Consider the following 22,356-nt stretch of genomic DNA (forward strand, 5'->3'; position numbering starts at 1 on the left):
AAAACAGATTGTATAAAGTCAAGTGCACACTGCCACACTAAGCACATTAATTCAGTGGTGTGCGTCCATGTACCGAGGCTAGCATCGATTTCTGGAGCTTTGCACTGTGGGTAGCTATCCCGTAGCTATCATAGTTCCCGCAGTCTCCCTCGCCCATTGGAATTCTGGGTTGAGATCCCAATGCATGATGGTGCAAAAATAGTGTCGCGGGTGATTCTGGGTAAATGTTGTCACTCATTCCTTCCTTCGTGAAAGCAATGGCAGACAATCATTTCGCGCCCTTTTTCCCTGCATTGATCTGGCAGACACCATAGCATGGCAACCAGGGAGCCCGTTTTGCCTTTTGTCACTGTCACTGTATGTGTACTGGATGCCGCTGACAGAGGCGATACTGCAGCGCTACACAGCAGCATTCATTTGCCTTTGCAAGATAACCGAGACGGTTATCAGTTGTTATGTACCATCTGCCATGCCATTGTAAATTGGCGATGAGATGACGGTTATCAGTCATTCTGTACCATCTGCTCCTGTCATGGGTGCTCCTGGCTGAGGTCAGCCGGGGGCACAAAGACATCCCTCCTTTATGTTGTATCTAAAAATAGAGTCAGTCTTGCCTAGAATATGGGGCAAGTGTGCTAGAGAACCAGTGTACTAGAGAGCACAGCCGCTCCTTGTCAGATCCAGCAGAAATGATGAGCTGCATGCCATTCTAGGGGGGTGCCCCTGCAACAACCCCACCTGTTGCTTCTCTGCTCCCCCAACCCTCCTGGGCTACCATTGCAGTGTCCCCCCCATTTGTGTGATGAAGTAATAAAGAATGCAGGAATAAGAAACACGGACTTGTTAGTGAGATAAAATGAGGGGGAGGCAGCCTCCAGCTGCTGTGATAGTCCAGGCAGGACATTAAACGATGCGGGGAAGAGGAGCCCAGCATCTCGCTGCTATGATAGTCCAGGCAGTACAGAATCTTTTCTTTAGACATGAAAGGAGGGGGCTGATGGAGCTCAGCCCCCAGTTGCTATAATGAAGACGGTTACCAGCCGTTCTGTACCATCTACTGGGAATGACTGGGAGTCATTCCTATTTTTATCCAGGCCCCCCCCGGCTGACCTCACTAGAGGCCAGCCAGGAGCACTCACGGGCTGATGATAACGATGGATAGCATATTGTACCATCTGCCACCGGGGAGGGGAGGGGAGAGGGTGCTGCTGTTCAGTGCCGCAGCATCGTGTCTACCAGCAGCATGCAGTAGACATAGGGTGACATATAAAAAAGTCAAGAAACGATTTTTTCCCTTTTCTTTCATGGGGGGAGGGGCGTAAATTGACGAGCTGTACCCTGAACCACCCCAGACAATGTGTTTGACCCTACAGGCATTTGTAGCTCAGCCAATAATGCAAATGCTTTTCAGAGACTGCGGGGACTGTGGGATGGCTGGAGTCCTCAGTACCCCCTCCCTCCCTCCATGAGCATCCATTTGATTCTTTGGCTTTCCGTTACGCTTGTCACGCAGCACTGTGCTGAGTCCCTGCTGTGGCCTCTGTCTGGAGATTTTTTTCAAATGCTTTGGCATTTCGTCTTCTGGAACGGAGCTCTGATAGAACAGATTTGCATCCCCATACAGCGATCAGATCCAGTATCTCCCTTATGGTCCATGCTGGAGCTCTTTTTGGATTTGGGACTGCATCGCCACCCGTGCTGATCAGAGCTCCATGCTGGGCAAACAGGAAATGAAATTCAAAAGTTCACGGGGATTTTCCTGTCTGCCTGGCCAGTGCATCCGAGTTCAGATTTCTGTTCAGAGCGGTCACAATGGTGCACTGTGGGATACCGCCCAGAGGCCAATACCGTCTATTTGCGGCCACGCTAACCCTAATCTGATATGGTAATACCGATTTCGGCGCTACTCCTCTCGTCGGAGAGGAGTACAGAAACCGGTTTAAAGAGCCCTTTATATCGATATAAAGGACCTCGTGTGGAGAGGTGCAGCGTTAAATCAGTTTAACGCTGCTAAAATCAGTATAAATGCGTAGTGTAGACCAGGCCAGAGACGTACACCCTGTAGAGAGAGAGAGAGAGAGAAAGAGAGAGATGCGCATTGCCCCTTTAAGTAAGCTGACCCACTCATAAAGTGCATTGTCTTTTTAAGTGGATTAGGAAGTTGAGACAAAAAGAATTGGAGTACTTGTTGCACCTTAAGTACTTCTATTCTTTTTGAGGATACAGACTAACAGGGCTACTACTCTGAAGTTGAGACAGCAGCTGCTGCAGGAGGCTCTCTCTGTCTCTCTCCGTCCCTGTCCCCACCCTGCTATATATGGAGAAGAAGGGGTAAGCGGGGTGTAGGAGCAGAGGGAAGGGGGACACCCTGATATTAGCCCCTACCCTTCCCCCCCACACACACACAGAGCAAGCAGGAGTCTTGGGGAGCAGCTCCAAGGCAGAGGGCAGGAGTGCACATGGAAGTGGGAGGAGGCAGAGCTGCAATTGCTAGCCTGCTGGGTGGCTGCAGCACAGGGAACTTAGGGGAACGGGGAGCTGATAAGAGAGCTGCCAGTCCACCCTAGTTCCCAGCCCCCACCAGCTAGCTGCAACAGGCTGCTTTTCCTGCAAGCAGGGGACAAAGCAGGCAGCTGCCAAACAACATTAGAAGGGAACATTGCACAACTTTAAATGAGCATGTTCCCTAATTGATCAGCAACGTAATAACGAAACAACATTAACTGGGATGACTTTAAGTGAGGAGTTACTGTATATACAGGGTTTACAGTTTGGTTCAATGGCTCTCAGCACCCCCACTGTACAAAATGTTCCAGCACCCCTGATGTAGAGTCTCAACTATCTAACTCAGTCTTAAAACTTTTCTTGGGCTTGAAACTTAGCATGTGAGGTCTTGGTCACAGTGAAAACTGAAACAAAAAACAAAACGGAAAAAAAAGCTTGTGATTTCACTGAGATCAAATGAAGAGTCTTGCATCCAGGGCCGACTCCAGGGGTTTTGCCACCCCAAGCAGCCCCCACTCAAAAAAAAAAGCCCTGATCGCAATTGCGATCGCGGTCTGCGACAATTCAGTGAGAGGTCCTTTGGTCTGAGCGGGAGTGAGAGACCCTCCGCCAAATTGCCGCCGAATAGCTGGACATGCTGCCACTCTCCAGAGTGGCTGCCCCAAGCATCTGCTTGCTAAGCTGTTGCCTGGAGCCGGCCCTGCTTGCATCTAGGCTAGTTCCTAGAAAAGATTGAAAAAAAAACCCTGATAAGCTAAATTTTCCACTGAATATATATCTAACCTCACCGAAATTCTGCTAGGAAATTGGATATGCCATGCTCTTTCATTGTGAATGTATCAACCCCCAGCCTATGGAAACAGTCTACAGAAACCATTCTTGATCTTGACTCAGTTGTTAAAAGGCACAATCTCAGCTGTCACTACTTGTTTAGTAATAATATATTATAGGACAAATTTACCAATTATATGGCATTTCTATTCCCATCTTCTGTTACTTAACATGTGTGAATTTGCATGGTGGATATATTGTAACCCTTCTGCCCCTCTGAGTTGGCAGCAACAAGGGCTGGGTTCAGTATCCAGGGGTTCCGTTTCAATAACACAATGCAAAACCGGCTCGAGCCCCCACCCAGTGACCTGGGACAATTACATACCACCACCACCCCCGGGCGCCTCTAGGAGGCAATACTTCCCCACTCACAAGCACGGAGTCCGAGTGTAGCAAAATCCTTTTACTAAAGGAGGGAAACAATGCGGCATCACGTTGAAGAAACACCACAAACAGAATTATAACACAAACCATATGCAAAAGAACCCACCTCCAAGTACGTTTGGCCCTTAGGGTCTTAAGTCCAATCACCCCAAAGTCCAACAACCCAAAAGTCTCTGTCTCTGGTCAGTGCCACCCCAGAATTCAAAATTTGCAGAGTTTTACCTTTCCCACCTGCAGCTAATTAGTACTGTAGTATAGTAAGTATCTGAGTGACTAAATGAACTTGCAATTACAATGCCACCTGAGTCACTGCTGTGTTCTCAAAACCAGAGTACATATGTCTTCACTGGGAAGCCAAATAACGTAGTTCTCCCATAATATATGGTATCAGTGACTTCAAGGTGTATCACATTTCATCCTTTTAGCCAGTGTTTAACCAATGCCTACATGATTGGGGAGGGGGGCTAATTTGCTGAGCTGCTATATCTATGGAATATTGATATATTGTATTCCATTATATATATTATTATAATACTTGCTATTTAATTGTGCAACACCTTGCAAAATGAAGAAACCATACTGCCTGATTTTCAAAGATACTGGGCGCCAGCAGCTCCCATTGACTTCAATAGGCTTAGAAAATTGCCTCTTTAAGTAATTTATGTTAATATCTTTTATATGTTTGTTGGGCAAACAATGAATACATTAAATGAAAAAGTATCCAAAGTGAGATTTATAAAATGTAACCTTTTGCCAGAAACAGGCAGAACAAAGTGTGTGAGGTGCAAAAATGTCACTGCTCACCCTTGGGTAGTTTCACCAATGTTATCATTGGGAAAAGGCAGGTTTTGACGGTAAAACATTTGCTAAACACACACAATGGCACCATTATCAGAAAACTTGGCCTTCACCCCTTCATCCCACTCCATTAATCTCCTAGCCTTTTCATCTCAGTCCCTGCACTGACTAATGCCACAAAGAAAAGCAAAAGGATGGTGCCAAAGAGAAACAATAGGTCCATTACTGAATAAGATAAATGTAGTGGCACTTCTGCTAATCTTAATTTACTTAGAATTTAGTGAGGCTTCTTTTGTCACATCATCCATCACAGACAGACCTGAGAGAGAGAAGTAAGCAACTAAAAACATGATTCTTCATTTCAGGTATTTTGTGATTTCTTATTCAGTTAGGTTCAATCAATTGTTTCACTCTTCTTGCCAACTATAAAATAATTTGTCAACTTTTAAGGTTAATTTTAGTGTTCATGAAAGGACCAGCATTGGCAACCACAGAGGCTAGACTATACGTATATTTTATTTGTAGAACAGTTGCTGTATGAGCAATGGCAATTCAAGCTTCACCATGCTGTCTCAGTAAGTGCTCCACTTTGGCCTCGGGGAGCCACTTCTAGTGGTGAAATCTAATATTGTGGCATTCAGCTCAGTGGGATTTCACATTGCACAGTCCACCTGTGGAATTCACTGCCAGAGGAAGCCATCAAGTCAAATATTGTCACAGGATTTCTAAGAGGATTGAAAGATTTTATGCACAGTAATGACAATCATAGCTATGCAAGCCAAGATAATAAGTATAATCAAATTTCATGCTCCAGGGAGTACACTGATTGCCTGCAGGGGCCAGGAAGAATTCATCTCCATACACTTATCTCTTATACTGCATCATTCTACTGCCTGGAGATATAATGGGGCAGGAAAAAAGTGTTTCTTCTGAAGCATCAGTTTTTGCCCACTCCTTGTGGCAGGATTATATAGACCAATGGTCTAATATGTAAAAGAGGACAGTTTATCTATATTATTTTATTTCTAAATATGACAAATGAGGGAGAGGGAGGACCCCTATAATTTAGAGCAAATAGTTTGCATTAGATTCTTATTTAGTCTTAGGCCTGGTCTACACTGTGGGTGGGTGGGGATCGATCTAAGTTACACAACTTCAGCTACGTGAAGTATGGGACTCGACGGGAGAGCACTCGGGGATTGATTTATCGCATCTAGACTAGACATGATAAATCAATCCCCACTGGCAGGGCCAGCTTTATGAACTGCAGGGCCTGATTTGAATACCTGGCGGCAGTCCGGGGCTTTTGCAGCACTTCAGCAGTGGGAGTTCCACTCCAGGTCTTCCACGGCACCGAAGGACCCCCCGCTGCTGAAATGCCGCTGAAAGCCCGGAGTGGACCCCCCGCCCAAAATGCTGCTGAAGACTGCCTCTTCTCCCCCCACCCCCCGGGTGCTGGGTAAGTAAAAAAAAATTTTAAAATTAAAAAGGCGCCTAAGGCATGGGGCCCTCTTAGGCACAGGGCCCGATTCCCAGGAATCGGGCAAATTGACCTAAATCCAGCCCTGCCCGCTGGATCGATCGCTGCCCACTGATCCAGCCAGTAGTGAAGACATACCCTTAGTCTATATTGTATTCACTATCCTATGTACTATAATTACAATCCCCTGGCTAATATATCTGCCTATAAATACTCCTAGAAGTCAGTTGACATCAACCAAATGCTCTTTAGAGTAGGTCCTCAGTTGATGTATGTCAGCAGAGCTCAGTAAAGTTAATGGAGCTACAACAGTTTACACCAGCCCATAAATATTAAATTCCTTTGTTTTCTGATTCAAATAATAAGAAACCTCTACAAATATTTGAGATCAGGGCATCGCTTCACAGTGTGGACAATGCACTGAAGATGTAGCCACTGACACATTTCTCTATTACAGTAACTCTTCACTTAAAGTCGTCCCAGTTAACGTCGTTCGTTGTTACATTGCTGATCAATTAGGGAACATGCTCGTCGGGGCGGCTCTAGGGATTTTGCTGCCCCAAGCATGACAGGCAGGCTGCCTCCGGCAGTTTGCCTGCAGGAGATCCACCGAAGCTGCGGGACCTGCGGACCTTCCGCAGGCAAACTGCCGAAGGCAGCTTGCCTGCCACCCTCGCAGTGCCAGCAGAGCGCCCCCTGTGGCTTGCCGCCCCAAGCACGCGCTTGGTGTGCTGGGGCCTGGAGCCGCTCCTGATGCTCATTTAAAGTTGTGCAATGCTCCCTACTAATGTTGTTTGGCAGCCACCTGTTTTGTCCACTGCTTGCAGGAAGAGCAGCCTGTTGCCGCTAGCTGGTGGGGGCTTGGAACCAGGGTGGACCAGCAGCTCACCTATTAGGTCCCCCTGTCAGCTCCCTGCTCCCCTAAGTTCCCTGTGCAGCAGCTGTCTGCAGTTCAGCTGTGTCCCTCCCCCTACTGCCATGTGCTGCTCCTGCCCTCTTCCTTGGAGCTGCTCCCTGAGACTCCTGCTTGCTGTGCCGGGGGAGGGGAGAAGGAAGAGGGGGGCTAATATCAGGGTGTTCCCCTCCCCCCCGCTCCTGCACCTCGCTTACCCCATCTTCCATAGAGCAGGGCTCAGGATGGAGGGAGCTTGCAGCAGCTGCATCTCAGCAAGCTGATCTAATTAACAAGGCAATGTACTTAAGGGAAATGCGCATATCTCTCTCCATTCCTGCTGCATTGCAGAATGAGAGAGTTAACCCTTGAGGGATCAGCCAATTGCTAGTTCATCATTTAGCAGTAAGGGAAATATCCCACCCTCTGACTCCTCCACTTCAACCAGGCTTCACAATCATCATCACTGTGTACCAGTGTTAAATTATTTGTTTAAAACTTATACTGTGTGTGTGTGTGTGTGTGTGTGTGTGTGTGTGTGTGTGTGTGTGTGTAAAAAATATAGTCTTTTGTCTGGTGAAAAAACATTCCCTGGAGCCTAACCCCCTCATTTACATTAATTCTTATGGGGAAATTGGATTTGCTTAACATCATTTTGCTTAAAGTCGCATTTTTCAGGAACATAACTACAACGTTAAGTGAGGAGTTACTGTACTATGCCAGTCCTTTTTGTTCACATTTGAGGGTACTTACTGCCTGTCTATTCTACTGACTCAGGCATATTAAAAACATGCATGTATTTTGGATTCAGAATAGGATTTACTTTAGGTGTCCTCATATTTTGACATCTTGATCATGTCTGGTGAATAATAGATGTTATTCATTTCATTTATTAGTTATTTATCAAACAGCTTTAAGGGAAAAATACATCTAAAATAAATGTAAGCTAACCAACATCTTGGTCAGATAAGAGGTTTTAAATGTAAACCCAACTGAAATTTTTCTGTGAAAATTATTCTGCTTCAGCCATTTGATATCCTTAGCCCTAAAAACCTGTTGATATACATTGCAAGCCTGGGGATTTTGTCTCCTCTTGATCCACATACTCCCCTCCATACACACGTCCCAATAGCATTAATGTAAACACTCCACAACTTTCTAACATTCAATTTTGAAAGTCACCAATATATGATATCACTATATTGATGCCTCAATTCCTTTATCAAGGTTGGATCAATTTTTTTGTTTTAAATCAGTAAAAAGACTCCCATTGTCTTCATTGGGACCTTACTGTCTTGCTGAGTTGTGTGACCAAGATCAAGAGGTTGCTGTTTTTTTAAATGGGTGCCTTTAGGCTCCTCTGTCCATATCCATATACTTAACTGGGTGGCTTGATTTTCAGAAGTGCTGCAAGTGTCCCTTTTTTTTTGGCCCCAGTTTGCCCCTTTTCAAGCCCCCATTGTCCTCACAGTTTCTCCTCTCCAAATTTCTCTGCATTCAGAGGTCTCCTTTCAAGGTCCCAGATGAACTCTGTCCTCCATCCTTCTTATCCTTAATTGCCTAGTGTTTCCAGCATTTCTCCTTGCATTTCTTGCAGATACGTCTCTAGTAACATGTAGCACTGTTGGAAGAGCTGCTTTGTGTAGCTACAGGCAGCTAGGGGAAAGGACAGGCAAGACATTGTGGAAGCTTATAATCTTTCTGCTGACTCCGGTCCATGATTCCATTTTGTTTTTCCTGGTTCTCCAAACAGGAAGTGAGTGTGCACGCGCACATGCATTCTAGCGGGTAGCTCAATAGTAGAAGGGCCTGATGCTACAGTCAAGGATAGGGAATAGTTTTGAGTGGGACTTCCCGGGGGCGGGGGAGTTGCACAAGACACCTCCACATATTGTTCAAAATTATAAGGTATTGACTGTGCGCTGATCGACCTGCAGATGAGAAAGGTTTAACTGTTCCAGTTGTTCAGTATCTTTTTTCTATAATCTGATTATTGTATGTGATTTTTATGAAATTACAGGCTAAATTGATAGAAATCTCATGAAATAACTTATCTCTGCCATCTTATTCTTATTGTCCTGGAGCTCCGGGCATCCAAACCCAACCATCTTTTGAAATTCAAAGGAGGAATTGCTTGCATTTGAGGTTCCGGGTTGTGAAAGCACTAAGCTAGCCCCTGAAGTGTGTTAGGTGATTCACAGATGCTTACAAATAAATTCCATGTTTTGTGTGGCACACAATCATATCAAAGAACACATAGATAAATGTGGGAAGAAGGACTGCAATATATTTTCTAACAATGATATCGCTTATGTTTGAGTAGAGTTTAAAGGCCATTTGAAAGCTGTTTTTTAAGAAGGAAGTTGAAAGAGAAGGGAAAAGGGGGCAGCATGGGGGACTGGGTCAGAAGTTAGCTTGCATCCATGTGGTACAACATGAAAGAAAAGAGTGGAGGAAGGGCATGAAGGAGGCCTCAATTGTTTGACAGAATTGGGTGGCACAAATTTGATGAAGTGGAACTAAAATGAGATAAGACCGGGGAGGTAGAAGCTAAGTTGAATGGGGACAGGACGCTTAAAGTGTTTGGTCGAAGCTAGCAAAAGGCCAGATATGATTTGAGTGTTGGAAAGAGTACATGGGTTTGGACTGGCATTTTGGATAGTGGAGAGGGGAAAGGTGAATCTCTATGTAAACATGATGATTTAAGATGGCATAGTCTATAGCAGAGCTGGGCAAACTATGGCCCACAGGCCAGATCCAGCCCATTAGGGCTTTGGATCCAGCCAGTGGGATTGCCACCCCTGCAGTGCTGCGAGCCCCATGCTGTTCCCGGAAGCATCTGGCACCATGTCCCTGTGGCTCCTGGTGGGCTGAGGGGAGGAGACAGAGGGCTCCATGTGCTGCCCTTGCCTGCAAACACCGCCCCCCGCAGCTCCCAGGGAATGGGGAACCACAGCCAATGGGAGCTTTGGGGGAGGTATCCACAGGTGAGGACAGAGCGCGGAGCCCTCTGCCCCCCTCCTCTCCTAGGGGTCGCAGGGACATGGTGCCGACCGCTTCTGGAAGCGGCACGGCACGGGGCCAGGGCAGACAAGGAGCCTGTCTTAGCCCCATTGCATGCCACTGCCACCCAGAGCCACTCCAGGTAAGCGGCACCAGGCTGGAGACCTCACCTTGACCCCCTCCTGCACCCTACACCCCAACCCCCTGCCCTGACCCCCTGCCGCACCTCAACCCCCTTCCCTGAGCTCCCTCCCACACTCCGCACACCCTTCTGCACCTCAACCCCCTGCCCTAAGCCCCTTCCCACACTCTGCACCCCCTCCTACACCCCAACCCTCTTCCCTGAGCCCCTCCATACACTCCACACCCCTCCTGCACCCAACCCCTTGCCCTGAGCCCCTTCCTGCAAACCACTCCCATATCCTGTACTCCCTCCTGCACCCCAGTCCCCTGCCTCAGCCCCAGCCCTACATTCATGGCCCTGCATGCAATTTCCCCACCCAGATGTGGCCCTCAGGCCAAAATGTTTCCCCACTCTGGTCCATAGGATAGGTCAACTCTTAAATAAAACTCTGAAGCAAAATATTGGGTCTGATCTCACTTACACTGATGTAAATCAAGAGTAATTCCATTGAAATCATTGGAGTTACACTGGTATAAAAGAACAAAGGTCAGAATCAAGTCATATAACATAGTTACTATTATAGTATTAAATAGTAATTGAATATATTTCTTAGAGAGCAGAAAACTTCTCAACAATTACAAGAACATCAGGGCACATATTAAGTTTATTAAATTCACTATAGAACAATAGGATCTGTCTTTACAAAGACAGCAAGCTAATTGGGCTTGTAATGGTGATGCTTCCACATCACAGTTAAATCCAACAGCTCTTGTGTCACAGCATTATAAGCTTGACCCAAGCGTCAACATATCACTTGCCCATATCTCTGCATATTGCAATGATTGAACTTTTCAACTAAATTTTAAAATTAAGGTAAAATAACCCATGTATCATAAGCAATGTGAAAAGTATTGTCCTCCGATATTATGTTGGCGATGTTTTGTCTTCCGTTTTGCTTCCTGTATTGCTACAATCAATTATTTCTCAAACTTAATTTTGAAAAAGAATATTCAAAAAAATCATTTTATATCTTTATTTGTGTGGTCCATTCACTCTTAGGTCACTATTTTGTTTACTCAAAGAGCAATTTTACAATCCCCAGCCCCTAATATTCATGGTCTATGTATTTAATATAGTAATAAAAGTGTAAAATATTTCCATAAATACTTACTGAATAGGTGCCATAAAAATACTAAAAATAATAATTAGTTGTCACTTAGGGCCTGCCCCAAAGCACATTTCTGTCAGTGGGATTTCTTCCCTTGACTTTAACTGGCTTTGGTTCAGGCTTTCTGTAGTACTTGTCGTGTTCATGATATGTTACAGATATCTAGTTAATGGTTTGAGAAAGACAAATGGACAATGCACACATATACAATATGTGTATCACATAACTTATAGACAATATTTATATCAGAGACCTTACTATAATTTAATTTCTAATCTAACCTGTATGCCAAAGTTGTCTGTTGCCACATAAACATTCCCCCTGATATAAATGGGAGGTATGTGTAGATCAAGAGGAAAATATAATCCTAGTGTTTGTGTGGACAGTATACGTATGCAGGGGAGCTATATTAATCCTCTCATGCCACCAGTAATCAATATTCCTGCTACTGTAAATAGACTTCACACCAGTAAAGTTTAAATTTCAACATAATGGTATGAATTGTGTTGGCCGGACCTTTTCCTCAAAGGTAGCTGATAGAGAACATATCCTGGCAAAACTGAGTGATTAAAATGCAAAAGAAGGATGGTGGAAGCACTCGTGCTGATTCACAATGGCAGATGGTGATGATAGTGACCAAAGAAGGGGTGGACTGGGCTGGGTGGAAAAATATCTTAAACAAGAACAGCCATTTCTCTCCTGCCATCCACTGGCACTTAGAGTCGAATAGAAGTAGAAATGTTGTAACTCTGTGCTCAACCTGAATGCCACAGCAACTTATGTCAAGGGAGATTTCCTGGTAATAGAAATAAATCATTGTGTTGCATATGTGCAGAGGAAAATACTGTGATGGAAAGGCAGATAATAAGATGCTAACTAGACTGGACTTGGAAGTGTAAATTGAGTTGAAGTGAAAAAGGCAGAAGTGAAATTAGCTGACTTAAGAAACGGAGGCAGGTAATACTGAAAATGTAAAGCAGAGAGTCTATCCTTCAGTAGGGTAGGCAGCTTAAATGAAATGTAGTTTTCCTGGCTATTGCCCTGTGGGTGCCCATCCAAATACCTAAAGACCAACATAGTGCATCATTTATATAATCCAGATCTTTATTTGTCTTTGCTAGGTGATATCTGCTACAAGTAAGAAGGCGCAATCTAGAAGTTATTAATATTAAAAATGGCTCAGATATTAACTGTTTCGCTACTTTTGTTGCAAACATGATCAAATTATGAATTCAATCTTGCCCTCATTTGTACTCAGAACGTGGCTCAGTCTGTTTCATTTGGTCAGGGCCCAATCCTGTGACTTGCTCAGCACCCTCAACTCCCACTGATTTCCCTCACGGCATTCTGCATTTTGTGTGAGGATCCCAGGACCTTGCATGACTCGGCCCTGAAAAAGTAGTTTTCAGAAAATTAAAGTGGAACACTTGGATGTTAGCTACTAGGCTGATTTAATATCTAAAGCCAAATTGGTTGTGCATGCAGGATTATTTGGGGTGGGGAAATCGGAAAGGCAACTGCTCTCTTGATAGCTGCAGCGTTCACTGGCTGGGGCATTTTCTGTATCTCCCCCATTATCAAAACCAGTATTGTTCTATTCTTCATACTTCCCATACTATGTATAGGGGAAATCCTGGACTCAAAACACTTGCTAGACTGTCAGTTTAAAATGTAATTTAGTAGTCTAAACAGCATCTTAGCAACTGCTCCAGGAAGCTTTAACCTCAGCATATGCACATTTGCTAGGATTTTGTTTTACAAAGACAAGGATTATTGCCATCCCTATGGTAATTACTTTACTAAGTACTGTGGGCCTGTTTCTCAACTGCTTTATACCTTGTGTAGTCATTTGCTAAATCTGTGGTCCCCAGACTGTGGGACACACTCTGCCTTGGGGGCACATAAGAACATTTGTGGGCACGCGGTGAGACCCAGGCCAGCCCCCAGAGGGAGCAGGGAGGGAACACTACATTACCAGCCCTGCTCCACACCCAGACTCGCTCCTCCCCCAATCTCGTACAGCCCTCAGTCCTTTTCCACCCCCAGATCCACCCCTACTCTGCTCCTCTCCCAGCACCAGCTCCGTTTTGTCCTCTGCTCTGCCCCTAGTCCATCTTTGCCCTCATTTCCTTTCTGACCACAGACTAGCTCTGCTTCTGGCCCCAGCTCCTCCCCCATCCCCAGTTCCACCTTCAGCCCAAAGCTCTGCTGCTGAGGAAGCCTTAGATGTGCAGTAATGGAGCAGGAGCATGGACAGATTTTACTAATAGTAATAGGGGGCGTGACTGGAAAGGTTTGGGCACCACTGGTCTAAATGGTAGCACAATGTTTCGAATTTTGGTCTAAATTTGCACAGGAGTAAATGACTGCACATTGTGAAGGCTGTGGAGAACCAGGCCCTGTGCAAAATGAGTATAATGTAGGTATAAATCCTACCAAATCATTGCACAGGGTAAAAGAGTACATAGGGTATGAGGAAAATTATATCCTGTATTTAAAAATCTGATTTTCTTCAAAGCCACCTTTGCTTCTCCTGGGGACCGAGGGCTGATTGGGGGCTGACTCAATCCTTAAAGCAGGCTACAGCGACCACAAGGCTGCTCTAATGTACACCAGCTAGAATGGCCATTCCACCAGCCAATGACCAGCACAACACTGTATTCTAGCCCATTTCCACCCTGCTCCAATATAACCTCTGCAAATTGAGAGTGGGAGAGGAATCCTTAGTTGCCCCCTAGAGCAACATTGATGTCACTGTGCAGCATTGTAGCTGCACAAAGTCACCTTACTCAGCCATTGAATACCAGTTTTTATGAAATCAACATTATTAAGTTAAATGGTGGAATATGTATTTAATAGTTTTACTGAAGAAATCAGAAACTCCATATTGAAAAATCAGTCCATTATTTAGAAGTTTCACATTTCCAAGGTTATGCAGTTGTTAAGGCCAAAAGTTCCATATTGCTTTTCTAACCAAGGCTGACTGATTAAGGGTGCTGGAAGGAATATGTTTTCCTTCCAGAATCTTAATTAGGTTGACTCTAACTCACGACAGGATATTCTGCCAGCTGTCAGCTACTGCTTGGATCTCTTACTAATTAAACCTCTGAGGAAGCCTATTAAAGGTGTTCAAAAAGCCAAATCTCCCTTTAAAACATCTTCTGCACTGCAACAAAGATTGGATGACAGTGATATCCCAGCTCAGATACCTTGCCTTTTGCATTCTTCACTGGAAATAAGCCAGGTATGTTTTACCTGAATTTATACCTTGTTCACTCACAGCCCTTACCTGTCATCTTTCTGTGAATGGATTGAAATGAATCTATCAGATGATGTTCTGCTGATATTTAACTTTAGAGAGACTGAATGTCAGAAATATATTAGAGTAATAAATATTGTTAATGTGGAAATATTTCTCTCAGTTTAATTTCGAGATATTATTAGTACTCAGGAATTTTTAGCATTTTGAACAGTAAAATAGACAACATTGTGACTATCTTAGTGTTCTCACACCTAATGACATTACTGTCACACTGCGGTTGGTAACTACATGTGGTGACAATCAGAACAATTTAATGTATGTGACTATAGTTTCAGTGTTTGATGTAGAGGTCAAGAAAACAGGGAGACTGTGGAGTTTCAGGTGGACACAGATATTGGATGGAGCTGAGGCAAACTTCACTTCTGAATGGACCTGCATCTGAGCTGAATGAGTAGTAGTCCCCCAACCATGTACCTGATCCATCTTCTTTGTGAAATAGGAAGGCAGAGACGATGATAAATGCTGCTGCATGAGAAGGGCTGACACTCCTTCTTGAGGACAGTCTCACCAGGTGTTTGATGACAAAATCAGCTAAGCATGGTACGGTTGTCCTGGAAGAGAGTGCAAGCTTTCTGGAATTCCAGAATTAAATCCATGGACTTGATACCATAATTTAAAGTGATATTTGGTTACTCAAGAGTGAAAATGTGGCATTATTCTTTGTGGAATAAATGTGAATTACTGGTATAACTTTTATGTCATGTTTAGTTAGAGTCAAATCGTATGGGTGAGTAAACTCCTGGAAGTAAGGGTTTATAATGGAAATTGTGACAGATCTTTAACAGTAGTGACCACAATGACTTTTCTACCAAAAAAAAATGTATCCACAACTTAAATACTCATGTTGATATTTACTTGCAGGGATATTCACATTCTGAGAATCCCTTATGCAGATTTGGTAAGTCTGGTTAATAAGGGTTTTAAGATACAAATGTATCTACAATAGATGGGGCTAGCTGCATCTCTGTCCCTTTTCTGGTTTCTCTGTGTGCACCCCTCAGATATTAGGCCTCTTACCTTACTTGTCTTTGGGTGGAGCCTTGTGTTTCTCCCACTCTCAGATTGGGACCTGCATGTAATAATGAGACTCGCAAGCTGCTTGGAGGGAGGAGTTTGGAGGAGGCACAAGGAAGCCAGTCTTGTGAGCATGTCTGAAATGCTGGGTGCAGTTGCAGCTTCTCTGTAAATAGTTATCTTAATAAAGAGCCAGTTTAAGTTTAGAAACATGGAATCTTCTCACCAGCAAGTGGTACATGAAACAACGGATATACTCTGTGTATACCGACTACTTATTACCATGCAGGCCCATCTCAGGTTTGGGGATCTACTTGATCCTCTCTTTGGGAATCTGTGATCAGTGAAATTGATCTTCTTGAAACAAAGTATTTTTACTTAGAAGATGGAACAAAGCATTGGAGTTAAAAGGATTTAAAATAACAAACTGACATGCATATTTAATGGCATCTAATCTGACATTTCACTAAAAGCAAAGGGCAGGTCTACTCTTAAAATGCTGCATCAGTGCAGTTGCACTGACGCTGCTGTAGCACTTAAGTGAAGATGTTGCTATGCCAATGGGAGAACTTCTCCCATCAGCGTAGTTAATCTACCTCCCTGAGAGAAGCTCCCCCATCGACAGTGCTGTCTATGGGGGAAGGAGGGTTAGGTTGGTATAACCCATGTTGCTCACAGGTGTGGATTTTTCACACCCCTGAGTGACCTGATTATACCCATATAGGTCTGTAGTGTAAACTTGGCCTAAGTCTCAGAGGGTTGTAATTGGTTGTATATTTGCTGAGGGTGAGGGTGTGCAGCCTGTAGGAGGTCAAACACACCATCTTAGAAATCTAGTACATTAATCACATTTTGGGTATAGATTAAAAACATGCAATTAATACAGATGCTTATGGCCCTGTTTCATCACCCCTATCTGAGGAAAGTGAGAATATATGATTATTGTTTTGAGTTTACCTGCAAGGTTTTTTCTATTTTTTTTTCTGGTAAATTCTTCAAATAAAAAATATGTTTTAAAAAAATGGTGGTACAGTATTTGGTGCTACTATTTAGAGCAATATGATAGCTTGCTGATATGGAGTCACAGGTGATGGATCTAATGCATAAAGTATAGATTTTGTATTATATCACAATTGTTTTTACAGGGTGTTAAAGCCAAATTATATTATCATCAAACAAACAATATACAAAAAAGTTTCATTTAACAATATGGGATGTTAATTATTTGCCCATTGTTAATGTTTTAATCAGATAATTTATCTGAGTTAAGGTAAGATAACATGATAGTTGAAATGCCAGCAGAGCCAGTCTACACTATCATTCCTACTGCTGCTGCCGTCTATGAGAACAATGGCAGGGGAGAAGAGGGGAGGGAGAGAGAGAGAAGAAAAGCACTCACAAAGTGGCTTGCTTACCAAAAATAAGAGGTAAACAAATTACATTCCCAATTTTAGAGTTTTGTACTAGTGCCCATCACCATAGCAGCAGGGTTCCTACAAATCCATTTTAATAAGGGAACAGAATTTAGACGAGGTGTCCAGTGGCAACTTAAAGACTAACAAATTTATTTGGTCATAAGCTTTCGTGGGTAAAAAACCCACTTCTTCAGATGCATGGAGTTATGCCCAAATACATCTGTTAGTCTTTAAAATGCCACCATACTCCTCATTGTTTTTGTGGATACAAACTGACATGGCTACCCAGCTGAGAATTTAGATGACAGCATATAGACATAGGGCTCTTCTTGCCTACTGATGCTAATATTAGGTGCTAGGATCCTGCGCAGAGCTAGAAAGTTATATAGGCTGACTCATTCTGCTTACTGATCAGGTGGGTGTTATTAGCTGCTAGCTAAGAATATAAAAAGATTCTGAGTGCCTTGCTGAGGTAGGGGCAAAGTTACGAGAAACTCAGCTTTTCCTAGCCAAGATCATGAGAAAGCTTAGTCTGAATTTTATACTTTGCTGTTGTCTTTTCTGTCAACAATAGAAGGAAACTCAGGAACAGGGCCAGTCCTAGACCAAATGGTGCCCCAGGCGAGGAGGGTCTTCAGTGCCCCTTCCCCTCCAATTGTTAATTTTTTGAATAGCTTACAGCACCCCGAGCCAGGTGCCCCCCTAGCCCATCAGACCAGGTGGTCACCTGCGTCGCCTGCCCCTAAATCCAGTCCTGCTCAGGTAGTTCTAATAACTTTTTAATTTGTTAGGAGTAAGGTGAGACTGTCACCTACTTATGTACATGTATATAAATGTAATGAGAACTATTTTAAAGTTGTTGAGGGTTTTTTAATTCTCTCTCTTCCCCAATTAAAGTAAAGATTTGTTTTCCTTTTACATTTGTAGCTATTAGGTTGAATTACCCTGGATTTGTGGAGCAGATAAATGAAATTACTTTACAGGCAGCGTTGGGTTTTGAGTCCAGGCACATCTGTATCTCAGACATTCTAATCTTCATTTGAAAACCATCTCTTTCCTAATTAAACAGCAGAGAAAGAAAGGTAGAGAGAGATTGTTATTGGTAAAAGCATCACTCTAAGGCACTTGGAGGTGACATACATACTCATCCATATATTCATTGATTGTTATCACCTAGGGACAATAAAATAAACTATTCAAGCACATTAGTATAGCACAACCAGTCTCTCAGTTTAGTGGTTTAAGAATTATTTTTAAGAGCTGTCACCTGGGAGCCTCTGTTTGGCACCACTTCATTTTATAAGCACTAACATGTATCATAAAATTAATAATAGCAACCATGTAGGTTTCATGTAGCATGTGCTAACCTTTATAGTATGTTAGGTAGGTCCAAAAATAGATAACTTTAACTTGCACTTTTTAAATCTAATTAAAATACTCCAGTTTAGAGCACATAAATAACTGTGCCAGTATCATCATTACATATTGCATGTGTTATCATGTATTTGTTAATAATTAACCTGCAACACAGACTTCCTAAAATGATTTTTTCTTCCATGTACAAGAAGGTGTTAACAGTTTTCTTTCACACACCCTGCTAAAGCTCTGCCACTCTCCAGTCCCTTAGCAAGTTTCTCAATGCTGCAAATCAAAATAGGACTGTTATCTCACAAAAGAGATGTTACAGCAAGCAGATTTTACCTTTTGACCTGCCACTGTAACACACAAGGTGTTATAAAAATAGCAGTTGCAAAAATCAGCAGGCTGCCTTGAAAAGACATAAACTGATTTTGTGTGTGTGCACGCGCACTAGGAAGGAAAATATTATAAGCTAAACTGTGTCAATTTATTTTCTATGTAAATTATTTTTACACCACTTCACTCACTGTTTTAATCACTTTGTGAGATACATTATATAGCTGGTAGAATCATTTTTAAGTGCCAGTGTTTGGCACCACCTGCAGCTTAGGTTGTTAAAGTGGCATGAAGTGAATGAGTTAAAAGCAGTGCAATGGAAGTATGGATCTCATGGTAATTTTTTAAATGTCAAAGGTACTCCACTCATTTCCCCCAAAGCCAGAGTAGTAGCTAGAGAAATGTTGCTGAAGCCACTTTCCCATCCTCCACTAATGTTGGTAAAAGCCTATGTTCTATCTATCTCTTTATATGGCCCACTTCACCACATTGTGAGTTCACGCTCTCAGTAATCCTATGAAGTAAGGAAATATTATTATGTCCATTTTACAGATGGGGTAACTTAGGAACAAAAAGCAAAAAAGCCGTAGTCCTTTGAACATATGCATACTTAACTTTAAGCCCTTAGATAATCTCTTTGATTTCAGTGGGGCTACTTAGGTGCTTAAGTGTTTACATGCACGGTAAAGTTACTTAGTTCAGCAGGCAGAAATCACTGTTTCATAGAATCTATAAACATTCACCTGCCACATAAAATAAAATAAAAGGGATAATCATTCCCCATAAGAGATCATACAAGGGGGAAATGAACCACAAGTCCAAGAGGATGCAGTGTCACATAAGGGATGGCATAGTTTGTTCATAAGCTGAATGTGCTCCTCTCATGACAGATTTCTTGCAAACCCATGGCCTTGTCATTGGATTTCCCTCATGCTGGAAGCAGGGTGAGACTTTCCTTATTTGTAAAGTCATATCTGAATTTTCAGATGTTAGGACTGAAGTGGAAAATGAAGTGCTTTCAACACACCAAGATAAAGAAGGATGGTCTTGTGGGATGAGGAATTGGACTAGAAATTTGGAAATGTGGGTGAAATTCATACATCTACCACAGTCACTAGAGTTACCTTGAACAAGTAACTTAAGCCCTGATCCTGCAAACTCTTATGCAAAGTCTCACCCTGCTTCTAGCATGAGGGGAATCCAATGGCAAGGCCATGGTTTTGCAAGAAATCTGTCATGAGATGAGCACATTCAACTTATGAACAAGCCATGCCATCCTTTATGTGACACTGCATCTTCTTGAACTTGTGGTTCATATCCCCCTTGTATGATCTCTTAGGGGTAATGATTATCCCTTTTATTTTATTTTATTTGGCAGATGAATGTTTATTGATTCTATGCAACAGTGATTTTCTGCCTGCTGAACTAAGTAGCTTTATTGACATGTAAACACTTTTAAAAAAGAGATTAATTTGCTTGGACAGTTTTAAAATAATATTTCAAATACAGAACATTTGCTAAATGTATAATTCATCTTTGTAATATATAGCTCAACCATTCAGGCAATGTTCACTTCATTATAATGTTTGAGAATCACCGAAAAAAAATAACCTATGGTAAAATCCAATTTAACGTTTAAAAAAATGGATTCTGGAGCAATAAATAGATATATTAGGAGTAAGGAATACTAGAAGGATTTGTGTTAGCTGATATTTTTCCCTTGTCTTAATGCAAGATTACAGTATGGACATAGGTTTCAGCATGTGCCAATTTTAGAAGAAAACTCTTAAGTTCTTGAAGGTGTTCACTGAAAATTTCTCATTAGAAGTATTTTAGCAAAATTGGTGGGGGAAGGGAAAAAAAGTGCTTCAGCTCTTTGTATTGTCTGCTGTACCCTCCTCTACTTTCTACTGCTTCAGTTTCAAGTTAAAATTAGCCAATGGTCAGCCCTGTTAAAAATAAATCCAAACAATGTGTCATTTGGGTCCAACTGTAACTAAACTATTTTAAAAAAGCAACAAAGAGTCCTGTGGCACCTTACAGACTAAGAGATGTTAGTCTATAAGGTGCCACAGGACTTTTTGTTGCTTTTTACAGATTCAGACTAACACCGCTACCCCTCTGATACTAATCTATTTTAGCCACCTCCCAGGAGCCAGTGGGTCCCTTTGCTATCTTTCCTGTCCATCCAAGCATGTAACACTTTCAAACTGCAGGGCCGCCCAGAGGATTCAGGGGGCCTGTGGAAGGGCCAGGTCTTCAGCGGCAATTCAGCGGGGGGTCTCTCTCGGAGGAAAGGACCAGCCGCCAAATTGCCGCTGAAGAATGAAGCAGCGGTGGTAGAGCTGCTGCCGATAGTGGGCTTTTCTTTTTCTTTTTTTTTCCACTGCTTGCGGCGGTGCTTGTACTCACTGGGCGGCGCTCCGAGGCTTCAGCAGCACTTCAGCGGTGTGTCCTTCACTCTCTCTGAGTCTTCTGCTGCACTGAAGGACCCCCCACCAAAGACCCGGAGCAAGTGAAGGGCCTGCCGCCGAATTGCCGCCGAAAACCTGGAGCGGCTCGCGGGGCCTGGGGCCTGGGGCAAATTGCCCCACTTGCCCCTCCCTCTGGGCAGCCCTGTCAAAATATACTAGAAATGCAAGTGTACTAGAAGTCATCTACAGCTAGAGCTGGGGAAATAACTAATGTGTTAGATTGTTGGCAATTCTGGAAAAAACATGCAAAAATCATGTGAGTGGATCATAATTAAAAAGTATCTCAGTGAACCAAAGAAGTCTGTTTCAAGTTCAGCTTTGTATTGCATTTTGTAAGAGAGAGAGAATATGACTTTTTAGCCCGGTGTCTAGGGCACTCACCTGGGAGGTGAGAGACACAATTATTGATTCAATGAATGTTGACTTATTTATACAAAGTGGAAAACCTTCATCAGGAGAGACACAGAGCACCCTACCTCAGACTAGGTTATAGCCTGGTGATTAAGATAATAATGTGGCATGCAAGAGACCCAGGTTCAAATCCTTGCTATACAGTAGTCAAACCTGTTTTTCCTACATCTGTTATAAGAAGTGAGGAAACGCCACCTACTTCTCTCTCTTCCACCCTGCCTTCCTACCCTTTCTGTTAATGTAGTCTGAAAAATATATATATCTGTCCAAAACCATTCAGTGAACTTGTGTGAAATTCATGAACGGTTTCAGGTTGATTGAATCTGCATTTTTTTTGCAAATAAGCAATCTATTTTTTTTAAAAAGCCCATCTGTACATAGAATTGAGCCAGCCTCACTACTGGCCTCTCCAGTTCTGATGCTAACACCGGGGCACTGCCTTACTCAGTGAACAAGCCTGTAAGTCTGAAGGTATGTCTATAATGAAATAAAACACCAGCAGCTGGCCTGTGTCAGCCAACACTGGCTTGCAGGGCTTGGGCTGCAGGGCTATAAATGTGCAGCAAAGATGTTCAGGCTTGGTTTGGAGTCTGGGCTCTGGAACTTCATGAGGAGGGAAGATCCCAGAGCCCACATCTACATTGCAGTCTGACCCCTGAACTCAGCTGAAACAGGCCAGCGGAGGGTGTTTCATTGCAGTGTAGACGTACCCTGAAGACTCCTCAGTTCTGAGACACCAAATCTGCTGGCTAAAGCTAACCGGAGGCATTACATTTAACAAGTGGTATGGGAATTTGTCAGCAATGGTTAATTTACTACAGAGTTTTATAAAAAGGGAGC

Source organism: Gopherus flavomarginatus, chromosome 7 (assembly GCF_025201925.1).
Source record: "Gopherus flavomarginatus isolate rGopFla2 chromosome 7, rGopFla2.mat.asm, whole genome shotgun sequence".
NCBI lineage: Eukaryota > Metazoa > Chordata > Testudines > Testudinidae > Gopherus > Gopherus flavomarginatus.